This window comes from Microcaecilia unicolor, chromosome 3, assembly GCF_901765095.1.
Source record: "Microcaecilia unicolor chromosome 3, aMicUni1.1, whole genome shotgun sequence".
In the NCBI taxonomy this organism is placed as follows: Eukaryota; Metazoa; Chordata; class Amphibia; order Gymnophiona; family Siphonopidae; genus Microcaecilia; species Microcaecilia unicolor.
In genome coordinates this window covers 75,683,407-75,698,979 of record NC_044033.1, presented here as the reverse complement: position 1 = coordinate 75,698,979, position 15,573 = coordinate 75,683,407, and positions in this window count along the sequence as shown.

The following is a 15,573-nucleotide window of genomic DNA, read 5'->3' as shown; positions in this document are numbered from 1 at the left end:
ACACAAAGCTATTCAAAGTTGTTAAATTGCAAGAGGATTGTGAAAAATTGCAATAGGACCTTACGAGACTGGGAGACTGGGCGTCTAAATGGCAGATGACGTTTAATGTGAGCAAGTGCAAAGTGATGCATGTGGGAAAGAGGAACCCGAATTATAGCTACGTCATGCAAGGTTCCACATTAGGAGTCACGGACCAAGAAAGGGATCTAGGTGTTGTCATTGATGATACGTTGAAACCTTCTGCTCAGTGTGCTGCTGCGGCTAAGAAAGCAAATAGAATGTTGGGTATTATTAGGAAAGGAATGGAAAACAAAAATGAGGATGTTATAATGCCTTTGTATCGCTCCATGGTGCGACCGCACCTCATATATTGTGTTCAATTCTGGTCGCCGCATCTCAAAAAAGATATAGTGGAATTAGAAAAGGTGCAGAGAAGGGCGACGAAAATGATAAAGGGGATGGGACGACTTCTCTATGAGGAAAGGCTAAAGCGGCTAGGGCTCTTCAGCTTGGAGAAAAGGCGGCTGAGGGGAGATTGTTATTAAATGGACTTGGGGAAAATCCACTATTTCTGGGATAAGCAGTATAAAATGTTTTGTACATTTTTGGGATCTTGCCGGGTATTTGTGACCTGGATTGGCCACAGTTGGAAACAGGATGCTGGGCTCGATGGACCTTTGGTCTTTCCCAGTATGGCAATACTTATGTACTTAATCATCAGTTGGCACGCGCTGCATGGTTATCATGCAGGTAGAGCGTGAGCCCTTACTGCTAGATCAATGGATGGCAGTAAGGGCTCAGGCCATAAATAGGCATGTGCTAGTTTTAATTTCAGTGCAAGCCCATTTCCCAGCCCATTAAAAAAAAAAAAGCCCTTTTTCCCAGCCGTGGTAAAGAATGGCCCAGCACACACCCCAAAGAAGCGCCCACACTACTGCAGGCCATGTTTTACCACAGCTTAGTAAAAGGACCCCCTTGAATAGTAGTCCTAACTTTGCCAAATTAGCTATGTGTATATGGCACTCAGTATCGGCTATATCTACATAACTTCCAGGCCCCGCTGATAACCCAGATATTCAAGGTGGTGCACAAATATGGCCTGGCACTGAATATTGGGTCCAAACTATCTGGTAGCAGTCAGTGTTTAAAATAACGCTCACCACTGCTGGATGAATATTGACCCAAATTTTTCTCTGTGAGACTTAAGCAAAAACAAAAATCAGAATTGTCATGATTTTGTCAATCTGACAAAACATGGAAAAAGAAATCTGACTGAATTTCATAGATAACACATGGGCACATTGAAGATTATTTTAAAAGGGGAGGGGGCTGTAGCTTAGATCTGTTTTTCCCAATCCTCTCCTGAAAGCACACTGAACTGGTCAGGTTTTCATGATATCCGTAATGAATACGCATAGCAACTAGCCATAAGACTGCAGGATTTTTGCCTTCCTTTGTTGTCTATGGCTTATAAAAATTCCTGGTGAGTCTGGGTGTTTTCATTTAATGGTCTTTTTGCTGTGGAAACATTGCCTGAGGAGTTAGTAGGGAGCAGGATTAGCTTTTGTTTTGTAGGAAACAACTTACCTGTTTTCAATTGCTTTTGATGCTGTGAGAAAATGATGATTTTGTTTATCTGTAGTATAATTTGTTTTATTATTACTTGTTTTTCACCTAAATGTGTTTAGATCAGGGGATCCCAACCCAGTCTATTTTTCAGGATATTTTATTTGGATTAAGCTCACACCTTATTCAGTAGTAGGTTGAGGTGAGTAGGTATTTCCTGTTCCTGGAAGGCTCACAATCTAATTTTGTACCTGAGGCAAATGAGGGTTGACGTGTCCAAGGTCACAAGGAGCAGCAGTGGGATTTGTACTTGGCTCCCCTGGATGTCATGCCTAGTGCTCTAACCACTTAGCTACTCCTCCATTCCACTCCACTCCATAATGAATATGCATGAGATAGATTTGCATGAACTACCTTCATTGTATGCAAATTTCTCCCAGGCATATTCATTGTGGGTATCCTGAAAATATGACTGGTTAGGTGTGTCCCAGGGACTGGGTTGAGAACCCCTGGTTTAGATAGATGATGTATAAATATTCATAAATAAAATGAAATTAAAATAACAAAAATTGTTTCCATAGCCATGTACTTTGACCCTCCACCTCACAAACCTGTGAAACCTCCCATCTCCTTTTCCTCTGAACCATCTCACGTCTTTTGATGTCCTTAGCGAGATACGGCCTTCAAAACTGAACACAATACTCCAAATGGGGCTTCATCAATGATTTGTACAGGGGCATAAACACCTCCTTTCTGCTACTGGATATGTCTCTCTCTATGCAGTGGTAGGTGGGAAAGGGTGTCCTTAAAAGCTTTCAGAAAAGTGGCTGGAGTAGTACTTCCCACACCAGGCCCCGTCTGTGATGTCACCCATGTATGTTAGTCCTGCTTGTCCTTGGAGAAAGTGTTTTCTGACATTTCTTGTGTATCCAGTTAAATTATTTGCTCCTTTTATCGGAGAAAGAGATTTTAGTGTTCTGTACTAGGACAGGAGAAAGGGGATAAGGGAAAGGAAGAGGAAAGGATCTGGAGATTGGAGGAGAGAGAGAGATTCTTAGTGGACCTTAGAGGAGGGAAGCACAGAAAGGATTTCAGGCAGAAGGGGCTGAGGGATAGGAGATGAAAGAGGAGATGGAGAAGCACAGAGAGGATAGGAAAAGAGAAAGAAGGGATCAGGGAGGGGGATTTGAGAGCACCTAAGGTCCCTGTGTGTGCACCCTGCAATACCTCCAACGCCTCACTCACACCCTATTACACCTCCAGTCTTCCCACATACTCTCTGTCCATCTCCCCTCACTCCCCACATCCCCCTTCTAAAACCCTTACTCATACCCTTCAGCATTTCTAGTCCTCAGTCACTCTTTCCGCCCATCACAACCCCTCCAATCTCTTGTTTTCACTCTTGCCACCCTCCATCCCCTCTTACTGTCTTTCCTGCATACAATACCTTCCTCACTTTTTTGCCTTCCCCTCCACCCACCACTCCTCTCAGTCTTGCTCCCATTGCCATATCACTTGTGTGAAGGAATATAGTACGCAGTCACTTCCCCTTAAGGATACTCCCTCACAGAGAACCACCTTAAAACTCATAGGGGCTCATTTTCAAAGCACTTAGACATACAAAGTACCATAGTAACCTATGGTACTTTGTGTGCTTAAGGGCTTTGAAAGTGAACCCCTATTAGTCCCGCCTATGGGGTAAGTGACATAGCAGGGGTGGAGCCAGAAGGGCATGGTCCAGGAAGTATAAAAACTCAGGGCACAGCTGCTAGGTTAAGGAGGCTCAGAAGGAAGCAATGACGCTTCGTGGCATATGCTTCCACCACCTATATATGAATTGCAACTGCTACAGTCAGGTAGGCCAAGTTCAACTTGGAACCTTTTGTGTTTATTTTCTCTCCCACTTGTGAACTGAACCTGACACTTTTAAATAAATATTATTTTCATTCACCTTGGCTTTGTTGTGTAGTTCTGGTTTGATCTGGGTTCCAGCCCCAACCTCACCCTTGCTTATGTTACCATGAGAACAGCAGTTGTGCAAAAACTCTGCTGCCTGGGGTCTGTGTTGTGCTTTCATCCATTTGGGACAACCTAGTGCTGTTCAGTTCTAAGTAGAGTACAGTCTGAGCTACTGTAGGCCTCTTTCTTTTCCTCCTAACCAGTGGAAATCATGTGTGCATGTGGGGGGGGGGGGGGGGGGGGGGGGGAGGGAGATGGACACCACATTTCAGACCCTAGAGACTCAGCAGTAGAGAGGAGGTAGGATGTAACCCGAGGTCTTCACAGGAACAAAGATGGATTTATGATTTAGATTCTGTTGTCCCTAAGGGTCTGAATGAAGAGTTGGAGTGGATGATGCTTGTATGACATGAGAGAGCACGTCAGTTGATTAGCATGTAAATGGCAGAAAGATACCAGTGCCATTTTGTAAATGGAGACATGAATACTGAGAGAGAAGAATCTTGCTTGAGAGTGTATATAAGGTAGAATGATAAATGTATTTGTTCTTAAGGATTTTAAGTGTTTAGGATAAGTGTTGGATCTCAGTTGTTTGATTTTTTTTTTTTTTTTTTTACAGGAGCCTCCTCACTGACACAGTGATATGAAACATGGTATCATGTCATGAGGTTACTTGCACTCAAGAAATGCTTAATTAAGCTAAATATTAAACCCTGGATTCTATAACAATGCACATAATTTAACAAGCTAATGAGCACTGATAACACTTAACAAGCAATAATGAACACTAATTGGCACCGATTAGAATTTAGGCACACAACTCGCTAAGCATATTCTGGAACGATGTGCGCCGAACTCCTAACATGTGCAGGCAAAAAGGAGCGTGGTTATAGGCTTGGAAATGGGTGTTTCATGGGCGTTCTGAAATGTACATGCCCAGTTATAGAATATGGCCCAGTGCACCTAAATCTACATGTGGATTTATGCCACATTTTCGTTGGTGTGCATGGATGTGCGTAGATTTAGGCACTGAAATATCAATTACACGTATTCTATAATCGGTGCCTAAATCTAGGCACCGATTGTAGAATATGCTGTGCCAATTTTTTAGGCTCCATGTATAGAATCTCCTCCTAAACAGCTAAGTATTGAATGATATTTGAATCATTGTGGTGAAGTAGTACTTGAAATATTTATAAGAATAAAGTAAATGAAAAGACCTTTTGGATCTATGAGGAATCTGGTGGTTGGGGGTAATAAGGGACTTACTAAACCCACCGTCCGATGATCTAAGGGAATTTAAAACATTTTTATGGTGAAAGTTTCCTATTGAAATATTTTGTTGAATACCATTTATTGAGAGCTGGCAGTGGTAATTTTTATAAAGTCATTTTCAAGCGTATATGCCAATGTATGTACGTAGAATTGCTTTTATAAAATTATCCCACGCTTATAAGTACACATGATGGCAAGTTCACACATATAATGTTATTGTGTGTTTTGCCATGGGGTTTGGGTCGGTACAGTCCAGATTTTTCATGCATACTTTATAAAATACTTGCTATTATGTGTATTGCATATGCATACATTTACACCTGGAGTACATTTTAATTGCAGAATTTGTGCTGGTATTTTATAAAGACCCATAGGTACCTATGTATCTTTATAAATAGGCTACAAATAGGCACCTTTTGGCCCTCTAAATTTAGGTTACTTTTTATAAAATTACCCTCTACATGTTTGCATGTTTCAATACTTCAGAAATAAAATAACAATTAGAAATACTGTGGAAAATATTTAACCAATACCACATCTGCATTAAGATATCTGGATAATGTATCTATATGTATTAATGCATAATCTATCCCCATTATATATATATATACAGTGCAATCCGCTTAAGTGCAAGGGTCTGGGACCAAAGAAATGCATGCAGTTAACCAGAGCGTGCAGTTAACCGTTGTGACCCAAAGAAGCTTGACATCTGATAAACATTGTACAGTACTGTTATACGTACAGTATACAGTCTCAGTTAACTGACATATGTACAGTACTGTTATACGTACAGTATACAGTCTCAGTTAAATGACATTAGGCAGAGCAGATCCAAGATGACCACTTGAGATGTTAACTGCACCAGACGCGCTCGTTTGCCCGGAATACGGCAGGAGAGAAGGAACTGATTTCCTATTATGGGAAAGCGGAAAGGGAAAACCCGAGAGACTCCCTCTACCTCGAGTGGGACCCACCTTTTGACCCAACCGACTCTGGGGCAATTCGGGCTGCTTCTGGGTCCAAATCGTGTCTCTTCCCCTGCTATCGAGGCCGGCGCTAGTGGGCTGGCCAGCAGTGATGACGGAGTCTCGTTTAGCCCCGTTGAGCGTGTGGCGCCCCCGCAGCCAAGTGGTTTGGAAGGTGAGGCGAGATCTGCTTTGCTCTCTCCGGAGGGGAAGGGCAAACTCAGCGAGGGAACTTGCTAGCGCCGTTGGAAGGCTCAGGAACGACCACGGTGGAAGAAGGTGCCGTGAGTACCCTGAGCAAGATTATTAACGCCCCCCCCCCCCTTTGGCTTTAGAAGCGGGTATAATCCCAAACCTCCCGTGGTGACATTGGAAGCACTCTGGGACTTAAATGCCACTATGCATGCCTCTTTACAACAACAAATTTTGAAAAACTTGTCTGATATAAACATTTTATCAAGCGTGACCCTCCAGCAGGCTCAAACAATCACTAATAATGTTTCCCAAGTGGAGAAAATTGGAGAAAAAGTACAATCTTTGGAGGTCTTTAGTCACTCTATGATTAAAGACAGGAGTTATATGGCACGGCGTTTGGAATACTTACAGAATAAATCAAGAAGACTGAATTTAAGATTTACTAACTTTCCTAGATCTCCTCTGATCTCCTCCATTGATATGGTAAAAAGATATCTGACTGAGATATTGGGTATGTCTAGTGAATCACTACCCCCTATTGTGCGGGCCCAATATTTGCTAAATAAAAATCGTGTGGAGAATTCTTCTTCTCAACACAATGGAGGGGATGGTATGAACTTGACATCATTTCTAGAATCCTCGTTGGAGGTAGTAACTCAAAGATCAACATTACTGGTTGTTTTTGCACTAGAAATGGACCGGGACGCGGTTTTGAGACTTTTTTTGGATCAAAAGTAAGAATATACCCAGACCTGGCAAGAGAAACTCAGCAAAGGCGAGGTGCCTTTTTGGCACTACACCAGAGAACTCTCGCCATAGGAGCTGACTATATTCTAAAATTTCCCTGTATATGTAAAATTGTGTATCAAATAAAAATGTTTCAGTTTTTTGATCCAAAACAGTTGATAGATTTTTTGGTTTCTAAAGAGGATGTTAATGTGACAATTGAAGTACCAGACGACACTGCTAGATAGGCTAAGAGGCGAGACACTTTTTGATAGCAGTAACAATAGTGTGACATTTAATTACTTGTAAAAATGTTATTTTTACTTTCTTTTTCCTAATCTTGGATCATTTTACCTTAAATGTTTATTGGTCGACTGAAGAATTGATTTGATTATATAATGATATTGGAGTGTTATTATTTCTTGTATTTCTGATACTCTTGTTGAGTCTGTTATATTAAAACTGATAAATTAAATAAAAATAAAAAAAAACTGACATTAGGCTTACTTGAAGTAATCAGTTATAGTCCTCTGTACACTCTTGGGTCTGTGAGTTCCATAGACTACGTCTGCCAGATGGTAAAAACTGTCATAGCACTGACATCCAGTGGCCTCCAGATAGGCCCGCATGGTGTTGAGACTCTCCAACGCTCTTGCAAAAGTGACAGGAGGAGGTTGTTGAATTTTGTCAGCATGTGCCTCGCTGCTCATTTCTTCATCTGTTCCATCATCAGCCATTGTTGCCTGCGTGTAGGCGCATATCTCGACATCAGTACTGTCGTCAGCTGTTTGTAGATCGTAATCAACAGCTACGTAGCGATGAAACTCCTCTTCACTAACATTGGATGGGATGTCAATAACCTGTTCATCTGATGCGTTTGCAACAGCTGCATCTGTTTTGTCTCTCTCCACATCCTTAACAAAGCTTGCCAGCTTGTAGCAGTTCACAATGGTTGCCTGTGTAACATGATTCCAGGCTTCTTTCTGCATATGTAGGGAATCCAACAGTGATAGATTACGAGCCAGTTCAATAGTACGTTTATCCTTGCCAGTCTGGTCATCCATAATGCTCATCAGACGACATAGCACAAGAGCCTGATAATGTTGTTTGAAATTGGTTATTATGCCCTGATTCCTAGGTTGGATCAGAGAGGTAGTGTTTGGTGGCAGGAAGACCACCTTGACGTTAGACAGCCTGACATCATCCCTGTGTGCAGCACAATTATCACAAAGCAACAAAATCTGACGCTTTTGTGCCCGCATTCTAGTGTCTAACTTCTTTAGCCACTGCTTCCAAATTTCCCCAGTCATCCATGAATTTGTGTTAGCCTCGTATGACACAGGAAGTCGCTTAACTTTCTTGAAGCAACGGGACTGTTTGCTCTTTCCAATGACGAGGGGTTCCAACTTCTCACTCCCATCCATATTGCAGCAAAGGAGGATCGTCAATTGGTCCTTTGACGTTTTACCTCCAGTAGTTTCGGCATGTTTGAATGCAAGTGTTCCATCAGGAATCGCTCGCCAGTAGAGACCATTTTTGTCAGCATTGAAAATGTCACGAGGTGCAAACTCGTTCAAGATAGTAGGAAGAACTGAAACAACCCAATTTTCAGCACCAAAGTTATCAGCGCCTTGTTTCTCACCATGCTGTTTCTTGAATTTTATGCTGTTCCTCTCTTTCTATCTTTCCAACCATCCAACAGTGGCTTTGAATTCAGTTAGTCCAAGACTTTCAGCTAGCTGGTTAGCTTTCTCCATAAGCAGTGGACCACTGACAGGAAACAGGAAACTGTGTGCTCCTGACTTGAGAAAACCACCGAAGAAGAGCTTCTTCTAACTCCTCAGCTTTTCCCGCCCGTTTTCGTTTCCGTTGTGGATATGTATTGTTTTGCCAGTCTTCCAGAAGCTGGTCTTTCTGCTTCGAGACATGTGAAATTTGACTGGGATTGACACCATATTCTTTAGCAATAGATGCTTGACTTTGTTTGTTTTCTAATTTTTTAAGAACTTCTATTTGTTCAGCCAGTGTTAAAGTCTTACAGTTCCGCCGCAACGACGACGACCCCAGAGTATACTCTAACAACATTCTTTCGCTTATTCTGCCTGTGGCAGTTAAAGGGGCGGTAAATTTGAAATCTCGCTGGTTGTCACACGCCAATCGGCTTCCATATTCCATGCGCACACTTATGCGGAGTCTTTCTTGCAAATTATATACAAGAGGAGCGGTCTTGAACCATGCATATAAGCGAATCTAAATGGGACCGAAGTACGGCATGCAGTTAAACAGAGCATGCGCTTATCCGACGTGCACTTAAATGGAGTGCAATGTGTGTGTGTGTATATATATATATATATATATATATATATATATATATATATATATATATATATATTTCCTTTGGGTTAAAAATCCCCTTTACTACTACTACTTTTAATTTCTATAACACTACTAGACATATGCAGTGCTGTACACATTATTCTCCAGATTCTATATAGTGCAACTTGAGTTGTGCATGCAAATCAGGTCATATTCTGATTAGTGGGCACAAATTTAATTATCTGAACAAGCCAATCAGTGCCGATAATTGCCACATAAGCACTTATTGACACTAATTGGCATTAATTAGAATTTACACGCACAGCTTTCTAAGCGTATTCTGCAAAGTGATGCGCGTAAATTCTAAGGCACCGATTGGAATAGGAGGTATGGCCATGGGTGTTTCTAAAAATTATGCATGCTGTTACAGAATATACACACTCCATGCCTAATTTAGGCTTATGCATTTACACCAAGTTTTACTTGGCATAAATGCCGGTGACTAAGTTTAGTTGCATGGATGGGCACTAGGGATATTCTTTAAACTGCACTTAACATTAAGTGTAGTTTATAGAATACGCTACTACTACTACTACTATTTAGCATTTCTATAGCGCTACAAGGCATAAGCAGCGCTGTACAAACATAGAAGAAAGACAGTCCCTGCTCAAAGAGCTTACAATCTAATAGACAAAAAATAAATAAAGTAAGCAAATCAAATCAATTAATGTGAACGGGAAGGAAGAGAGGAGGGTAGGTGGAGGCGAGTGGTTACAAGTGGTTACGAGTCAAAAGCAATGTTAAAGAGGTGGGGTTTCAGTCTAGATTTAAAGGTGGCCAAGGATGGGGCAAGACGTAGGGGCTCAGGAAGTTTATTCCAGGCGTAGGGTGCAGCGAGATAGAAGGCGCGAAGTCTGGAGTTGGCAGTAGTGGAGAAGGGAACAGATAAGAAGGATTTATCCATGGAGCGGAGTGCACGGGAAGGGGTGTAGGGAAGGACGAGTGTGGAGAGATTCTGGGGAGCAGCATAGTGAATACATTTATAGGTTAGTAGAAGAAGTTTGAACAGGATGCGAAAACGGATAGGGAGCCAGTGAAGGGTCTTGAGGAGAGGGGTAGTATGAGTAAAGCGACCCTGGCGGAAGATGAGACGGGCAGCAGAGTTTTGAACCGACTGGAGAGGGGAGAGGTGACTAAGTGGGAGGCCAGCAAGAAGCAGATTGCAGTAGTCTAAACGAGAGGTGACAAGGGTGTGGATGAGGGTTTTGGTAGAGTGCTCGGAAAGAAAGGGGCGGATTTTACGGATGTTGTAAAGAAAGAAACGACAGGTCTTGGCGGTCTGCTGGATATGAGCAGAGAAGGAGAGAGAAGAGTCAAAGATGACCCCAAGGTTTCGAGCTGAGGAGACAGGGAGAATGAGAGAGCCATCAACAGAAATAGAAAACGGGGGGAGCGGGGAGGTGGGTTTGGGGGGGAAAATGAGAAGCTCGGTTTTGGTCATATTTAATTTCAGGTGGCGTTGAGACATCCAGGCAGCAATGTCAGACAAGCACGCTGAAACTTTGGTTTGGATGCAAGGTGAGATATCAGGGGTAGAAAGGTAGATTTGGGAGTCATCAGCATAGAGGTGGTAGGAAAAGCCATGGGATGAGATTAATGAACCAAGGGAAGAAGTGTAGATAGAAAAGAGGAGGGGACCAAGAACAGAACCCTGAGGTACACCGACAGGCAGAGGGATAGAAGTAGAAGAGGATCCACCAGAGTGAACACTAAAGGTGCGGAGGGAGAGGTAGGAAGAGAACCAGGAAAGGACAGAGCCCTGGAATCCAAGTGAGGACAGGGTATCGAGAAGTATGCTGTGATCGACAGTGTCAAAAGCAGCGGAAAGATCAAGAAGAATGAGGATGGAATATTGACCTCTGGATTTAGCCAGTAATAGGTCATTGGAGACTTTAGTAAGCGCAGTTTCAGTTGAGTGGAGAGGGCGAAAACCAGATTGTAATGGGTCAAGAATAGCATGTGAGGAGAGAAAATCAAGGCAGCGGCGGTGAACAGCACGCTCAAGTAATTTGGAGAGAAAAGGAAGGAGGGAGATGGGTCGGTAATTAGAGGGACAAGTAGGGTCAAGTGAAGGCTTCTTAAGGAGAGGTGTGACCACAGCATGTTTAAAGGAAGCAGGGACAGTCGCAGTGGAAAGTGAGAGGTTGAGAATGTGACAGATAAAAGGAATAAGAGTAGGAGAGATGGCATTAAGAAGGTGGGTGGGAATGGGATCAGAGGAACAGGTGGTACATTTTGAGGAAGAAAGGAGAAGTGTAGTTTCCTCAATAGTAACTTCAGGAAAGGAGGAAAGGGAATGAGGGGAAGGAGAGAGAGGGGAACGGACTAGTGGAGGGAGAGCTGGTGAGGTAGAGAAAGCAAGGTTTATCTTTTGAACCTTGTTGTGAAAGAATTCAGCAAGGGTCTGAGGAGATAATGAAGGGGGAGTTGGGGGAGGGGGCACCTTGAGGAGAGAGTTCAATGTGGTGAAGAGAAGTCGAGGATTAGAGCCAAGAGAGTTGGTCAGTTGGATATAATAATCCTGTTTGGCACGTAAGAGAGCAGATTGGAAGGAGGTCAGCATGAACTTAAAGTGTAAGAAATCAGCCTAGGCATATTTTTTTTCGGTGCCCATTTTTAAAGCGCCATATATAGAATCTAGCCCTATATGCAGGTACTTTCTCTGTCTAGTAGACTCACAATCTAAGTATTGTACCTGGGGAAATGGAGGGTAAAGTGGCTTGCTCAGGATCACAATGAGCTGCAGTGGAAACTTAACCTGGTTCTATTAGGCCACTCCTTTATATGGAAATATGACCCCTAGCGGTAGTTGCACTATTTTGTTACCAGTGCAGGACTGGGAAGGAACGAATGACTGAAGACCCTCCCATATCCCCAATGATACCAAGGTAGCCCTTTCGGAGGCGAGGGCTACCTATGAGATGGGAAGTGGGAGTGGTGGAAGGACCTTGTTCTTGGGGGAGAGGCTTAAGTTGGGAGGGGTCTGGAAGCCTGGGGGGGACCCTGATCTGCCAGCCCAGGAGCATTTGGTTATGGCTTTCTGACCCAATGCTCCCAGGCCATGGGAATAGCTCTGCCTGAGAGGTGGCTCACAAGCAGCGTTATTCTCTTATCCCAGGATTCAGCAACCTGCGGTACCAGAATCCTTCAGGGAATCAAGGTGCAGTAAAAGGCAATCTTTTACCATACCTTGATGAATTCCCCCATAAGACTCGCTGCATAAAATGGGACCAATGTTAAAATAGCACGTTAGTGGTAAAATAGCATGTCTTAACTGTAACCCACATTAATAACTACACCGGTAAATTTCTTATCCTTTTCTTAGATGCAATTTTCAACAGCAAAAACTTTGATTGGGTCACTCTCTCTGGTGCTCATTTGACTAACAAAGGAGTGAAACAGAGAGCCTTACTGATGAAATAACTGCTTGACCCAATTGCATTCTAACCTCTGTGCAGAAATACACAGGCCATATTACAAAAGACAGTTTCTGTGGGCACTGCAACTGAGAAACAATTCAGTAATGAACTTTTGCCCTTTCAATGACTTACAGACTTGCAATCCGGAAGTCTTAATGTACTGTACAGATGTGGAAAATTTTTAGTCCTGCTGATCTATAAATAAAACAAGGAAACTCTGCAGGCGAAGTTCCAGGAATTAAAAAGAAGCACTTTGGGCTGGTTGTCTCTGGAAAGTCGACTAGAGCTGTGAAGCTACATGTGGCTGTAAGACAGGCACACAGGTATAGAAAAAATGGTAGGTGTCAAATATAATTAACCTCCTATCACCCCTTTCCCAATGTTGTATTGAAGCATGAGGTTGACATATGTTTGTTCCATTATGATGTGGCACACAATGCATATTATTCCCCTCATTCTATAACAGGTTACTCAATGTTAGGTGACGATTTATGTGTTCAGATTATAGACTGCTAGCATTTATGTGCACGAATGGTACAGACAGGTGGTAGAACTAGAGGGATGAATTGAAATTTTGTCCTCGTTCTATAAACCAAGAATTTCGATGTCTCTATACTTGTCTCTGTATTTGACATTAATACTTATATTATTTAGAAACTATTCAGACAGGAAGATAGTTAGATAATTGAATGTTGTTCCCTATGTTTCTTTTCAATGTTACTCGAACAATTAAAAACTCAATAAAATCTCTTTGAAAATGAAAAAAAAAATTTAAATTGAAAGTGGGCAGACTCAGGAATAATGTCAGGAAGTATGTTTTCACTGAGAGGGTGGTAGATACCTGGAACGCCCTTCTGCGGAAGGTGGTAGAGATGAAAACGGTAAGGGAATTAAAAATTGTGTGGGACAAACACAAAGGAATCCTGTTTAGAAGGACTGGATCCAAAGAAGCTTTTTCTACCTAATCTCCCCTAAACCGGTGCTGGGCTGACTTCTATGGTCTGTGCCCTGATGGGGGCTGAGTAGATTTAGATGAGCTGGAATGGAGCTTTTCTGCTGCTTTGACGACAACTTCAGAAATTTTAGAACAAGGCCAGTGCCAGGCAGATTCTACAGTCTATGCCCTAAAAATAGCAAGGATAAATCAAGAACAGGTATACGTACAGTTCTTTTTTTGAGGGAGTATTGAGTACCGGCACCTTTTCCATTGTCTGTTAAAATTGACCCATGGTCCCCAAGTTTTAATGAAAGAGCTCAAGCTCTACACACAAATTCTGTCTTGTCATAGAATCTTTGACTGGTTGCAAAGGGCCTGGCTATTGTGGGGTGGGTCCCTTGGTGATCGCCCCACCCCTGAAGGGTGGCCTGGCATTTGAGTACTGGCACCTTTTTTGCTAGAAAAAAATGCACTGTGTACATATAATGTAACACTTCATACCATATGTAATGAGTTTATAATTCTGAACAGAGTAGATGGACTGTACAGGTTTTATCTGCCGCCATCTACTATGTATATGCGTGCTAACTGTTAGGTGGACCCCAATTGGTATTCTATAACCTTAGGACTAGATTCAATTCAATTCAAATCTTATATACCGCTAATATCCCCAATTCAGGGTTCAGTGCAGTTTACATAAGTAGAACAGGTTGGGTATAATGCATGGTTAGGGCATTGCTTGTGTACAATCTTGGTGGCTGAATATAACATAGATTCAGTAAATGGCACTAAAAAAAAAAAAAAACGGGAAAAATCGACGTAGAGCAATATTCTAGAAAAGCACTCCGAGTTGGGCGCCACTTATAGAATAGCGCTTAGAGCCAATTTCTGCGCCAAACTTTGGGTGTGAGGATTTACACCAATTGAAACCTGCTATAAATCTCGGTGCATAGTGTAGATGCGGATTCCTGGTATTCAGTAATATTGTGCGCATCTTCAGTGAACACCCTTGATCCAGACCATGGTCACACTCCCTTTTGAGTTGCGTGCTAAATGATTTGCTTAGCAAAAGGGCCCCATAGTAAATGACGGCCGATAAAGATCTGTATGGTCCATCCAGTCTGCCCAACAAGATAAACTCATTTTACATGATGTGTGATACGTTATATGTATACCCAAGTTTGATTTGTCCTTGCCATTCTCAGGGCACAGACCGTAGAATTCTGCCCAGCACTGTTCTTGTACTAAAAGTTCTGACGCTAACGTCGAAGCCCCTTAAAATTTACACTCCAGACCCTCCACATCTATTCAAGTAATCATATTAGGCTTCTCTAAATGGTAAGCTTTCAGGAATAAAAGAGTAACTACCAGCTCATTGAGGTTTAATTCTTCAAACAAAGAATTCGAGGAATGCTGATAACAGGAGTAACTCTTGAAGCTAATAGGTCTCCTGAGATCATTTGAACTCCAGCGTCATCAGTGATCACCATCCACTCTACCTGTGACAAGCCCATTGCCGATGCAATAGGATCAGGCAAACTTCTTCTCTCTTTGGAGCTGAGAGTGACTTCTGAAGCCTTGGGACCTCCACCCAACGAATCTCCCAGTGGCTGGCTTCCCAAAGCATCACATGAACCAAGACCACAATACATAAAGGCATCAATTAGGCTACTTTAAGGTAAGGCGGGTGCAGCAACCACAGAAGGGTGCAGTCTGCTCTTCCTCTTGACCATTCCCCTACAATAGCACACTAAGCATCTGCCATCTTGCTTCACCCCTTGGCATATTTCCCATTTGGGAATGCACATATAAGCCAATTCATTTCCCCACTGGGTTTTCTCCTGCTCGGAAGCAAGGGTGGTGGACTTTGGTCCTGGGGAACTGAGGAACTGAGTTCGATTCCCACTTCAGGCACAGGCAGCTCCTTGTGACTCTGGGCAAGTCACTTAACCCTCCATTGCCCCCATGTAAGCTGCATTGAGCCTGCCATGAGTGGGAAAGCGTGGGGTACAAATGTAACAAAAATAAAATAAGTGCTGGTTTTGGCCAGGACTTAATACGAGAGATTTTTGTTGCCTTTTAAAGTAAAAAAAAAAAGAAACAAACATCCTTTTGCAGTTTTTCTTAATTGGTGACACTTCTACATGTATTATTT